Source organism: Neolamprologus multifasciatus, chromosome 20 (genome assembly GCF_963576455.1).
Source record: "Neolamprologus multifasciatus chromosome 20, fNeoMul1.2, whole genome shotgun sequence".
Lineage (NCBI taxonomy): Eukaryota > Metazoa > Chordata > Actinopteri > Cichliformes > Cichlidae > Neolamprologus > Neolamprologus multifasciatus.
Genome location: NC_140458.1, coordinates 24,000,661 through 24,013,646, shown reverse-complemented (window position 1 = coordinate 24,013,646; position 12,986 = coordinate 24,000,661). Strand labels below are relative to the sequence as shown.

Below are 12,986 nucleotides of genomic sequence, written 5' to 3'. Positions count from 1 at the left end.
AACGAATACCTGATGTGTCAGACATGTGAGACAAGAAAAATCTCACATTTGTAAATGCTTTTTGTATTTTGTAAACAGAACAAAAAACACTTTTTTAAAAACAGAGTCAAATAAACAGAATCAGTTGCTCTTTGTTAAAAAAAAAGCCAACCATTTACATAACATGTAACCAGATGAGTAAGTAAAACTGTAGAAAACTTGTCATCAAAAGGAAACTTAAAACTCTGAAAAGAAACAACAGGTCAAGTTTCACATTTTCTGCGGCTCGATTGGTTCTTGTTTATGTTCCGTAAAGTGGACTGCAGCGTCAGTGGGATTTTGGCGGTCAGAGCTTTTACTCGGTACCACTAATCTCAGGATTCAAAACTTCCTTTATGTGGTTTGTAAGAATTTTAACAGTGTGTTCTGGGCACAATGGGCAAGGTGCTGAATAGGCACTATCTACTGTGTATGAGAGAAATACTCCTCGAGTTTCATAATTATGTTGAAACGCAGTGCCAGACTTGAGTATGGCAGATGGATGGACAGATTGCATGGCGGCTCTGATTTCTGTAAGGTTCTCCCTGATTTCTGACAAAGCTACACTGATAACACATTTGCTGCATTTCTACACTGCACTCTTGCTGGACCGCGTTCAATACAGGGCAGAAGAACTTAGCTAAGAAGACTGTCCACAAGAATTATGGCTTGTTATAATACGGACATGAGTAATATGTTATACTGATATTTATAAACAGAGGAAATAAATAAGTCAGTCCTGCTTACTCTGGTGATTCATGGGCTTTAATCTTACCCCAAGAATAACATTTGTGATTGGGACTGAAATGTCTCAACATTAAGATGGATTACCATGAAATGTAGCACATTTCAAGTCGCTGTTGCCTTATTTTTAACTGTTTTCTGGTTGAATAATACTGTAAAATAGATTTCCATTGACATGACTGTAATCTAGTCCCAATAACATTACAGTTCAGGTTTGTAAATTCTAATCAGAGCGGACTATGCTAACAAAGCGTGGTCTATGCAGGAGTGGCAAAAACAATTGGCTGACTTACTGACCCCATGTTCCACTTTTGCTCAGCTCTCAAATTTCCTCGTGTCTGAATGGAAAGAATGCAGCAAATTTGTTGTGAATATTGGGTCCAGTTTATTGATGTTGGAGGCTTGTGATGACATTGTCGAAGAGCTGAAGGATGAGGCAAAGCCAAGGAGCATAAAAAAATCTCAAAATGGGGACAGAGGAAAGGGCCTGATTGTTACTGAGACTGCTCCTTCCCCCGGACAGTGTGTTCCTGTGTGCGGCCGTGTAGGTGCCAAAACATCCCTGAGAATCTTGTGGCTCACTCAGGGGACACAGCAACCAATCTTCTGGCTGCACACTGTGAAGCTGATCAAAGAGTGTGTTTGCCAAGTACTGAAGCATTCCTTTAGGTTTGTGCAATTGCACTGGTCTTTGTGCCTTCTGACTGCAGCTGAAAAACCAGTGTGAGGACTGCATTCATTCAAGTAAAGGTCCAGTCATATATAAGAGCCAGTGGGCCAGGGCTGCCTGCAACTATTTGCTTTTCCAGCTGTTTTCTAGACTCACCCTGTGAGTGGGAGAGAGTGCTGTGTGTGTATGTGTGTGTGCGTTGGTTAGTAGGTGGGGGCATTAAAGTGAGATGGAGACATTCCAAGTTCTAGGAAGGAAACTATTGAGGAAGAGAGAGCTATGAGGAGTCCTCGTGTTTCTTCTGCTCCTATTGCTGTAGTGTGTGTGCACAGTGAAAACACCCCGAGAAAATCCGGGCATCTCATGTGATACTCGCTCACTTTCTCTCTCTCTCGCTCTCTTTTTTGTTCTCCTTCTCATGCACACACAAACCCAGAGGAAGACTAAGTCCCTTGTGCGCATGCCCCTGACTTAAACACGCCCATATGCCTTGCTGCCCATCGTATAGACTGATCCGCCTCTCAGACACAAAGCAACAAGGGATGGCCTAGATTCCAGCACATGCACACACAGGCAACGCTGTACAGAGGAAATATCCCGTACACGTGACTGTCACGTATATTGGTTTATGAATGTACATGCATATATATTTGCCCTGTTAAAGCTGGCAGACTGCACTGATTCATGCACCGCTTGATTGAGATAAGAAAGTCAGAGGGGGGAAGAAGAAACATTACTGTTATCAGCCAAATGGGAGCAGCCATGCTGCTGTAAATTTGAATAATGCATTTATTGCAGTTACAAAGGCTATTTGGCGATAGGAACCACATATCCAGTTTTGAAGGATTCCATTGTATTTTTCAGTAAACATTAGTTTTTTTGACATCCATATTTGGTTAGTAAATGGAGATTGTCTAACCCAGTTAATATTTAAATGAAAAAGCTGGAAACTAGTGCCATTCACTGCTGACTATCCTCATGGCGCAGAGCTTAAAAGTAAAGATTTTCAATGCAGTAATCAAGCCGACATTAGGCTTTGACAGAATAATGCCACATAACTGTATGACCGAATGACTCAGCGAGATAGTGTATTGACATGCTCAGTCACACCTATAAGAAGGAGAAGAGCAATGTGTTAGTGTTTACTTGAATTGAAAAGTTAAACAGGAAAGCGTGAATACCTTTGACCTCCGGCAGCTAGACTGACCTGCACAGCCTCAACCTGTGTATCATCAAGCATTAATGGTGACAACATACTGATAAATGACACTTGTGGAAAATGTTTCAGTAAGTTGCAGCATGGGTCTATAGTGTACAGGATGCAGAAGTGGCTTAGGCTCGCATGCATATCACACTGTGACGCAAAGAAATGTAAATGCATCGAGATACCACAGTGGCTACTTCTGCAGAGAAATATCTCAATGTTACAGTGCATCTAAGAACACGTAAAACATGTAGGTGTATTCAGAGGAGGTCTATCAGCAATTGCAGGGGCACAGAGCAGAGAAAGTTAGCATGGTCTGCTGCAAAAACACAGCACAAGTTTCCTTATGCCAAATGCTAAAAAATTTCTACTTCTACAGAAAAGTTCAAGCCATCAATATGCTCACATGGTATCAGTGCTTTCAGTCCCACATGTACAGAAACTTATGGATTTATGTAACTGGCTTGTTGTCAGTGCCAGCTTGGCATAGGTTGGAAGGATTGAAATCCAGCTCATGGGGTTTTCATAAAGCAATTAGATCAAGCAAAAATAAAAAATAAAAAATAAAAATAAGTAACATAAACCAAGTCATACAGAGTGATACCCTGAGCCATCCAGGGAAATGACAAGAGATGGCTAAAAGAAGAGAATCAGTTCTAATTACAGAGTGGGCGATGTGGTGATTGATGTGCTACAGTAACCTCCCAGGGGTGACACAGAATAGCACCACAGGGCCCTATCATTCCCACAGAATTCTTTCACCCAGTAAACAAATTAGCTTTGGCGTGTGTCCCAATATACGGTATATTATGGACACATACCAATAGGCGATGTTTTCTAAGCTAAGCCGTTATCCCGTCATCATGGGTATACTATCAGCTACCACCAGTTTCCAGAGGGAGCACAAAGGTTAGAAGAAGCTGGAACTTTCATATATTATGTATAGGTGAACCATATATGATTCATGATGAGAAATGCGGACTTAAAAGGCACATGTAAGCTTCAAATGCAACGGTATTAAAACAGATCCCTCCACCCACCCACACATACACACACCCGTGAATTGGTCAAAACATGTGTAGTATATTTAGTATACATCTTTATAGATTCATACAGCTAAACGCCCTGAACTTTAAAAGCTGCCCTTACTTTTTTCGACTTTACCCCTTATTTCAGTTTATATTCTTAAGGTTTATTTCTGCCGCAATTGTTTACTATCTACCGCTACGTCACGACACACCCCTATATGGTACGGAGACAGCTGGAAACTCAGCACGAGACTGATAAGCTTCTCGACCAATGGGAAAAGATACTATTCCAGAGTCGAGAGTTGTGATTGGACATCTGGGGAGGGGGATTATATATATGTACAGATATGCCAGACTGCTAAACCATGTGGGGCGGGACTACGGAGAAGTGCTGTCCATCTATGTTGATACAGATCTGAAAAAAACTGGACTAACGGAGCGTCTGCCTACGTTGCTTTTCGCATGGACTAATGTAAGTTATTTTAGACTTTCCCGTACCTTTGGGCGTGCCTCGCACTGTCTGATGTGTTATAACACTTTTGTAGCATTATACTTAGGCCATTTCCCCCCTCTCGTTTCGTTTAGCTTAAAACTGCTTTTCAAGCCGAGTGGTACACGCGCTTCTCAGGCCAGCAAAGTGGTGCTGCCGTTAACGTTAGCTGTTGTCATTGCTCTCTAGCGGTCTGCATTATTTTGACATGCAGTTGACACAAACAATGCGTCCAGTGAGGCTAGGTGTAATGCCATTGTAGAGAGGCCATTTTCACAGCCGTCCCGCTACTGTAACACAACAATTCAGTAATAAGCGTGGCGTGTGAAAATTAAAGGACACTTTGGCGGTGTGTGACCGCTGGTACCGCTGTTTTTTCTTCTTTTTCTTTTACTACCCCGAGTCCGGTCCTCGATCAGGTTCAGCCCGCTTGTGTGTGAGGGAAAAGGAAAGGGGCAAAAAAGAGTATTTTTTATTATGTGTCAGTTGAATATGTACCGACACATTTACACGCCATGTAACCTCCGGTGGTATCGCAAATGCTCAGTTTGCTAGATTTTCTGGCTACACGTAAGCACTTGGTTGTACGCTCCAAGTCCTATTCGGGCAAACAAAACAGCGTTTAATGGCAAAGCGGCGTGGACGTGTTGCAAAGTTTAGTTTGAATGAAGTGTTGCATCATGTGTAACTACTGCTCCTCACACACGAGCCCGTGAAATGACTGTGGAAAAAAGTCCAAAGCCCCTTCCTCAGGACGTGTTTACCTCGTGCACGTCAGGTCGTTAAAATCGCCAGATTTATAGAATGACGTTTGGCGCTACAGTGTTTCCATGCACGAAATAACTGCACGTCAGCGGTAACGTTACCCAACTCCCACCTCTCCGACTGACCGTTAGACAGTCCTGCTTGATTCACTTGTCTTTTTTTCTTTCTTTTTCTGTTTACAGTTTTTGTTTTATACAGAGGGCAAAGTTTTTCAACGCGGGGGAAAATTGTTCACCTTTAGCTCCACTAGTTAGTGACCTGGCTGCAACATCTGGGCACCTCTCTGCTACTGTACAAAAGTGAAGGTTGATATGCAACATCAGGTAAGACTGAGCTCACTGGCTTGGTTTTGTGGTGCATCACAGCTTCGCTTAGCATGCGTGGCGATTCTTATCAGTTAAACACGAGCAAACAAAATGAAATCTGTATATTAAAAAAAAAAGCTTTTCGCTTTGTTTGCTCGCTGTGCCGTGTTGTGATATTTGTGAAGCTCTGCCGCTTCTCCACTCGCCTCATCCCGGTGTCGTTTTGTGTGTTGTGTTATTGTTACCCCACATTCCACATGTGTATGTTCGCCTCCCCTGCAGCCCAGCAGCAGGGCCAATGCGCAAATCCCTATCCTTTGTTATACTGCATTAAAATGAACATGTGTTAGCCTGGTGTGCAAAACAGCAGGCGGATTATTGATGTGGCTTTAGACACATCAATAATTGCAAATAATTGCACACTTTCTTTCTCAGAGGTTGTCAGCCTCTGGTGCTGAGGAGACTGCAGGGAAAAGACAAATGGACAGATTAGCATGGAGCCAAGGGGAGCAGAGTTGACATGCATAGACTTCAGTAAGGTGACATGTTGTCAGAGTCTGCTGTCCCATTCTATTTTATGTCTTAAATATGCATTAGCAGATAAGATCCACTAAAAGGTCAAAGCTACACCATCCAGTGATTAATTTCAGTGTTTGTTTTTCACAAAGTAAACTTTAACTATCCTTTAACTATCCTTTAACTATCCTGAAACCTGTGCGTCTTTCATCCTCAGTCCATCATGAGGACAGTCCATCATTTCATTTGTGTTTCTTATGTGTTTCAATTTAACAACAAACTGTTAGGCTTGCTTTAAATAAGAAGAGGTAAATGTTTTACTCGCTGGAAGAGCAGGACATATTTCTTGGGATGTTTCCACTCACGCAGAGAGTGGTTTCCTTGACTTAATTATTATTTGTTTATATAGCTGTTTGCTTTATTTTTAGTGCTAAAGTCTCTGTACGTGGGTGGCTGTAGCTCAGGTGGCAGAGCGGATCAGCCACTAACCAGAAGGTCGGTGGTTCGATCCTCGGCTGCTCCAGTCTGCATGCCAAATATCCTTGGGCAAGATACTAACCCCATGTTGCTCTCCGATGCATCCATCGGAGTGTGAATGTGTACGAATGTTAGATACTCAGCACTTAAACTTAGAAGTGCTTGTGTGAATGGGTGTGATTGGGTGAATGAATTAGCTGTATAAAGCGCTTTGAGTGCTCGGACAGAGTAGAAAAGCGCTATATAAGAACCAGTCCATTTACCATTTTCATGCCAAGGCAACCAGGGCATCAGAAAGTTAATGCTAAAATGAAGAAAATGAGCTGGTAATTTGTCATATTATGGTTTTGTTGCATTATTTGTACATCTGTTTTTTGGGTTTTTTTTGCCTATAGCTCTTCTGATCTGCTTGTTGGTCTCCTTTGTCCCGAGGAAAAACACAATGCTAGCCTGTGCAATGACATGATTTCGTGGCTGCTTACGTTCATATTGCCAGGAACGATTCATCGATCTATTTTCTTAACACCTTATCAAATTTAAGGTTGCAGGGTGCAACCTAGACCATATACCTCCATCGACTCACATAGAGTGAGATGGTACACTTATCACAGGGTTTAGCAAAGATTCATCATGCACTTGATCAGTGTTCACTTTATTACACTTCTATGAGTATGGGAGAAGCTAGAAGTTGAGATGAATTTGAATAGAAGCAGAAACCGTAATTTCTGCCACTTTGCAGTGTTATTTCCATCATTTAAAGGATCCTACCTCCCACCTATTACCTTAGCGGGATACACAGAACCTTTCTTCTGTAATGAGGTGCTTAGTGGGGCACATTGTGCTTGAGAGGTTTGTACTCGCAGAGTTACAGGCAACTTGTAAAATGATAACAGATGCATAGAGTCTTCAAGGTGGAGAGTGCTGTTTTGAAATTCCCAGGAATATGAAATGCACATGTACATACATGTGCACATGCACACATACTTGTTAGTGCGTGTTACATTTTTTTTGTCTAACTTTATGCCAGTCAAGTCATCTGTGATTTGTGTACTAAAGTCTCGTGGCAATGCGGGCACAACCACTTTTCTTACATGTTGAAAGTGATCTTGGGTAAAAACATTGAAGATAAGATAAGCAGAGTCATTGGTCTGATGGGGATAGAAAATCATCACTTTAAAAATGTAAAATTTTAGGGGGAAGACTCATTATATAATCAAAATAAAACCAAACCCCCTGGTTGAAATCAGTCCTATAAATATCAGTTTTTAATATCAGGGTATGTATTAGATGGTAACCCCATACCCTGGTTGTCAGCATTTTTCAACAACACTTGTTGATTGTTTAAGGGCTTTTTTTTAATTTATTTTTTTTTATTCAGCATGCTGCACACAAAAACCTTTGGGTCTGATTTGGAGAATTGGCCATTTGCTGGTGTGAGTTCAACTGAATACTTCTGTTCATCTCCTTATTGATTAAAACACCTGCAGAAGCAATAGTGTTATTTTTCTAAAGCTGCTCGATCCAAATAGTGAACTAGCTTGTTGAATAAAATGACTATGTCCTTAATTGTACTAATTAATCTTACATTTAACCTGGACAGCTTTTAAAATTAGCGATTAGGGTTGGACAATAGGCTCTGCACAACCAGCAGACATGTTGCATCTGTGTTGCAAGTAGGGCGTGGTGATAAAATAATAAAGCAAAACAATAAATGATAACACAAAGAGACAGTGATTTTGCAAATGCAGCAGACTACTATACTGAAAAGACATGGTGCCAGTAAGCACATGTTGAATTTAAGTGGCTGATTAAAGTAATTGACACTCTTTGCCCACTCCCTGGCCAAAGTCACTTCTTTCAGAGGGCATTTTCACAGCTGAGGCATAGAGAGACAGTTGAATAGCTGTGTCTTCTTCTAGTTTGCTGCCAGATTGGATTTGTGGTTAAGTTGTACATCCATATATGAGCCTCACTGTCTATTTCACTGAGACAATGATGCACTTCCTGTACATTTTTTAAAGTATCCATTAAATTTGCTGATTGCTTGCTTACCCTGGACCATAAGGGAAATAATACAGAGTAGTCTCTTGAGATTTATTTTGCATTTATATCATGTTCTTGTTATTTGTTTGGAATTGACCAAAGGAGTTAGTTTTCCATTTTGGTTTGTATGCTTCTGTAACATTTGAAGCCTTTGATTGGTCGGAATTAAGAGTTTAGTTTATTATATATACACCTACAGTTGTAAATGTCTTGCAGTATATTTATCATGTTCAAATTCTGACAAAAATAAATTAAATTAATCTCATATCTTAGGAGTAAAAAGGAATCTTTAAGCTTGACAGAAATAGTGATTTGATTTATATGATGATATATATCAATATCAACTGGTGTGAAAAACATTACTGTGATTCAAGTATTTTGTAAGTGGAAATGCTTAAAACTATAGCAAACTATCACTACTGGTTTGACAGTTGCTGATCCCTGGTGCTGATGGATATCGTCATCATCCATCGGCACAATCCTAGTAGAGATACAGAGACGAGGTTCTTCTTTTTAATCTTTTTGCTTCTCAGAGCGTTACAGCTTGAGTCAGTCATGGTTGCAAAAAAATAGTTTTCCTTGGGTACGCACTTACATGTGCAGCAAAATTCATGCTGAAGAGCTTGCTACCATACAGGAGAGCAACAGTGCAACATCATCAGAAAAAAGGGGACAATGCAGAGCAGATCGAAATATCATGTCCTTCATTTTAGCCAATAGCAGTACCGCTTAGCTCAACCACCATCATCAGATCAGGATGGTGTGTTGTCTTTGGGCTTAGAGAGATAAGCACTTGCTGGCCTTTACCACACATGAATGAATCAGGCTATTATTAGGTAGTATTTATAATACCGTCAAAGATATGTGGACACAAATTTAAAGTATACTGACAGTAGCAGTGTTCTTATTCTTGTGTTTTAATTTGTCCATATATTGTTGTTAATGCTTTCAGTGTTTTCTCTCTGACCTTTTTCTGTTCAGTTAAAAAACTCAATACAATGTCTTTTCTCTTTTTTCTTCTGCTGCTCTGGTGATCACACCAACCACTATCTCCTCCGTTTTTTTTGTTGTTTGTTTTTTAAAAAACAAACACATCACTCCCTGTGTGGCAAAGTTTTTTCCCCAAGGGAAAGGACTAAAAGACACCAGGTGTTTTGTAGTTGCAAAATTTTAAGCCTGCCAGCTGTTGGATTTCTGCTATGAATGATAAATCGGAAATTCAGTTGAGGAAAACTGATATTTTTCTGCTTCGTGGTGTTCACATGTAATAGATTTTCCTTTATTCCCATAGCCACATCTCCTCTCCACCTCCCTTTTTAATGCGAACATGCTCAACAGGGGCTAATAGATTCCTTATGAGAGGTAATTGTGTAGCTACAACATAAATGCAGGAGAGGTTCTGGTGTTGTGGTTAGTCTGATTAGGTCTTGTTTGAAGCCCTAAGGGATTTGGCGAGATAAACGTCAATAGCAGCTGACCTCACAGCCTAAGGTCACAGGTTACCATGCAAGTAGCGCTCACAGAGCTGCAACTTCTCTGGGTCCCACACGGAATGTTGGTAAACAGTGGCGTAGATCACAGGGATTGTGCGCTATGTTGTGGTCAAGTGCAACTTTGCATAACACTATTGGGGTTAGAGGTTCAATTCCCACAAGGCAAAAATGCTTGCACCACTGGAAATAAAAAGCTTTTTGGATAATAGATCTCCAATCAAGAGACAAGCAGTTCATCTGTGCTCTTGCTGGAAATTCTTTTCTCAGGGATTATAAAATGTTTTGTCAGGAGCCATTTTAATTTGATGTAGTTTTCAAGATTGCAGGGATGGTTGAATATTGGGTGAGGGTTTTTCGTCAGAGGTCACAGTAACCGGATATTGTTATCCATTTAACAGAAAAATCAGACTGCACGCTGCTATAGCGACAGATTAAAATTCTGGTGGTGGAGCTACTGTTAAATGAAATACTACTACTAATGATAATAATAATAACAGAACAGAATGAGTTGAAGTTAGAGCTTGCCAGGGCCGGGCAGTAAATTAAAATCCCAATTACATTTTGCCTTGAATTGACTGAATGATTGTTCACTGACAACATTTGCACATTTGTACTATAAATGTGTTGCTACTTTGTATTATCTATCTATCAAGGTGGGGTTTTTATAATAATAATAATGCATACTTTATTGATCCCCGTGGGGAAATTCCTCTCTGCATTTAACCCATTCACTCAGTGAAGCAGTGGGCAGCCACCAATCTAGCTCCTGGGGAGCAGTGTGTAGGGACGGTACCTTGCTCAGGGGTACCTCAGAGTAGCTGTTCAGTGGATTTGAACACCCCGACCTTCAGATCATGGGGTGACCACGCTACCTACTGAGCTATCCCTGCCCATAAGATATTATGCAATATGATTGTGCTTCAAGTATTGAAACAGATTGGTGGTGTTGACTTTGTTTGCTGAAGCTGTTTCGTTTTTGATAATGGCAAGTCTAACACAATCTCTGTGTAATATATGATCGTGTTAGTGTTTGTGCACTCTGGCTTTAAACAAAACATTTATTACTGATTCTTGGTCTTGGACATTTTCCTTCAACCAGATCAATTTAAATTAAATTGAAAGTGGCCGTACCTTTGTTGAATAGTTGGAAAATTTGCTGCGGTGGTGAAATGACGTCTTCAGGTAAAGATCTAAGATCAGTCAATTTAACGTACAGCATCATCCACTTACCCGTTAGACTGATTTAAAATAAAACACGGGCTTGCATTTGTTTTAGCATGGCCTGCACAGTTTAATGTGCCTAGAGGACAACAGGCAACGAAAATCACTATTCTGTCTTTGCAGAGGTAGATTGGTGTTCAGGTGATTAAAAACGTGCCAAGGTCTAAAATAATAAGTAGCAAACTCCCAATACAAGAAGCATAGACATGGAACAGACTTTTAGAGGTTCTGCGTCACATTTTGTGCTTTTTGAATGTTGATGAGAGTGATATATGTACAGATGGTATTGAAGCTGGCAGAAAAGCAGTCTATCAGCCATAGATTCAGTCTATGCAATGAAAACCTTGTCCACAGGCTGGCAAAAATAAGCCAGTCACAGTTTATTTCTACAGCTCATGCTGGAGGACAAGATACACACTCTTTAAAAGAAGGAATCAAATTGTGACTGTTTATCCTGAAATGCACAAATCATTAAGTGTCTTTGATTCATTTTAATTAAAGTAAGGCAGCCAAACTTAAAATGCAAAAGATATTTCTTAAAGCAGCAGAAAAGCTTTTTGTTACCATCGCTGCCACCTCTGTGGAAGATTAGACACACTTTCCATTGATTTAAACTTTGGGCTTTTTAATTAGACTGATGTGAGACTTCACTTGGATGTGTTTTACAGCCACACTAAAAGCACGACTGGCTCATTACTGTAGTCACTCATTAAACCCAGGAGCACATGTGTCTCAGAGAGTGCATGAGAATATGGCTAACTGGACTGTTATTTAACAGAAGACACAGGGAGAGTGACGGACAGCTCTCAACACCAAGCCTTCAGTGCAGAGTGTTTTGAGTTGGACAAAAAACATGTTTGTAATTTTTTTGTAATTTGAATTAAAATGAAAGCAGCTATGTGTAGTTGGCAGTAAATTGGTGTAAGGACTGGTCATTGATTAGTGTAATGTTATTTTGGCTTCAGCTGTCCCTCAAATGGGTAACATCATAGCATTTTCATCATGTCAATATTTCATTTCAAAAGGATCGTAGAATTTCTGACTGTTGCAGAGAAATGTTGGAGGATGAAACTCTGAAATTCTGAAATGAGATTCAGGCTTCTGTCTGTCTTATGGTTCTCTCCTACTGTGTCTGTCTACGGAGGCCCACTGTAAGGGGCTTTCACTGAGCTGCTAACCCTTCTTCTGAGCCCTTTTTTCCCCCCATTCTTATTTCCACTTTCCTTATGCTACCTTAGCACAGAGACAGAGAGACAAGCCCCCACTGAAGACGATTGGCTGTTGCTTAACGGGCCCCTTACAGAAGACTCCGCCCATCTCATCCTCTTTGTCCGATAATTAGTCATCCAGAAGGGCAGTGGATGACCAAGCAATCCACTGTATATGTGCACACAGGTTCTATGGTCATTACTACTGGTGTGATTATGTCCTTCTTCTCACTACTTCTGCTTTCGTGCAGATTTTTTGACACGTGTACATAAGCGCTATACAAATACAGGCCATTTATCATTTACCATAATCACTTTGGATCCAGTGTAAATTTAAAACAACAGGCAGATACCAGCAGAAAAAGCAAAGACAAAGCATATCTTGGCTCAGAGGCAGAGCACTTTTATTGTGTATTTACACACAGTCACAGGGAAACACACACTCTCTCACTATTATTTTCTCTTATTCATAATATTATATTATGGCCTGCAATAGTCAGTTCCAACTCTTTATAGTTGGATTTTGTTTTTACTCGTATTTTCCGTTTGTTTCTCTGCCATTCCAAATTGTTCAAGAGTTTCTAAAATAGTTTGAAATAGTAGCTTGTGAAATTCTGTGATGATTGATGTCAATGTTTACAATACGTTCTTTTTTTTTTTTTAAAGCTAAAAAAGTAAAAGCTATGAGATCAATACAATATAAAACAGTAAAATATGTTTTCTTGGATCTGTTTTTATGGCAGCGGAATTGAGAATGTTGTTACAGATGTATCCATTTAATGTCCATAATTATTCACCACAGGA

At 40.2% G+C, this 12,986-nt stretch overlaps 1 protein-coding gene across 1 annotated transcript in view; it reads left to right on the top strand.

Annotated features, from left to right (window-relative positions):
- The first annotated feature begins 4,003 nt into the window (after nt 1-4,003).
- LOC146494961 (vitamin D3 receptor A) overlaps nt 4,004-12,986 on the top strand; it is a 79,029-nt gene continuing 70,046 nt past the window's right edge. The window contains exons 1-2 of the mRNA XM_085145294.1: nt 4,004-4,136; nt 5,102-5,242. The gene's annotated coding sequence lies outside the window, so the exon portion shown is untranslated. The remainder of the gene's footprint in view (nt 4,137-5,101; nt 5,243-12,986) is intronic.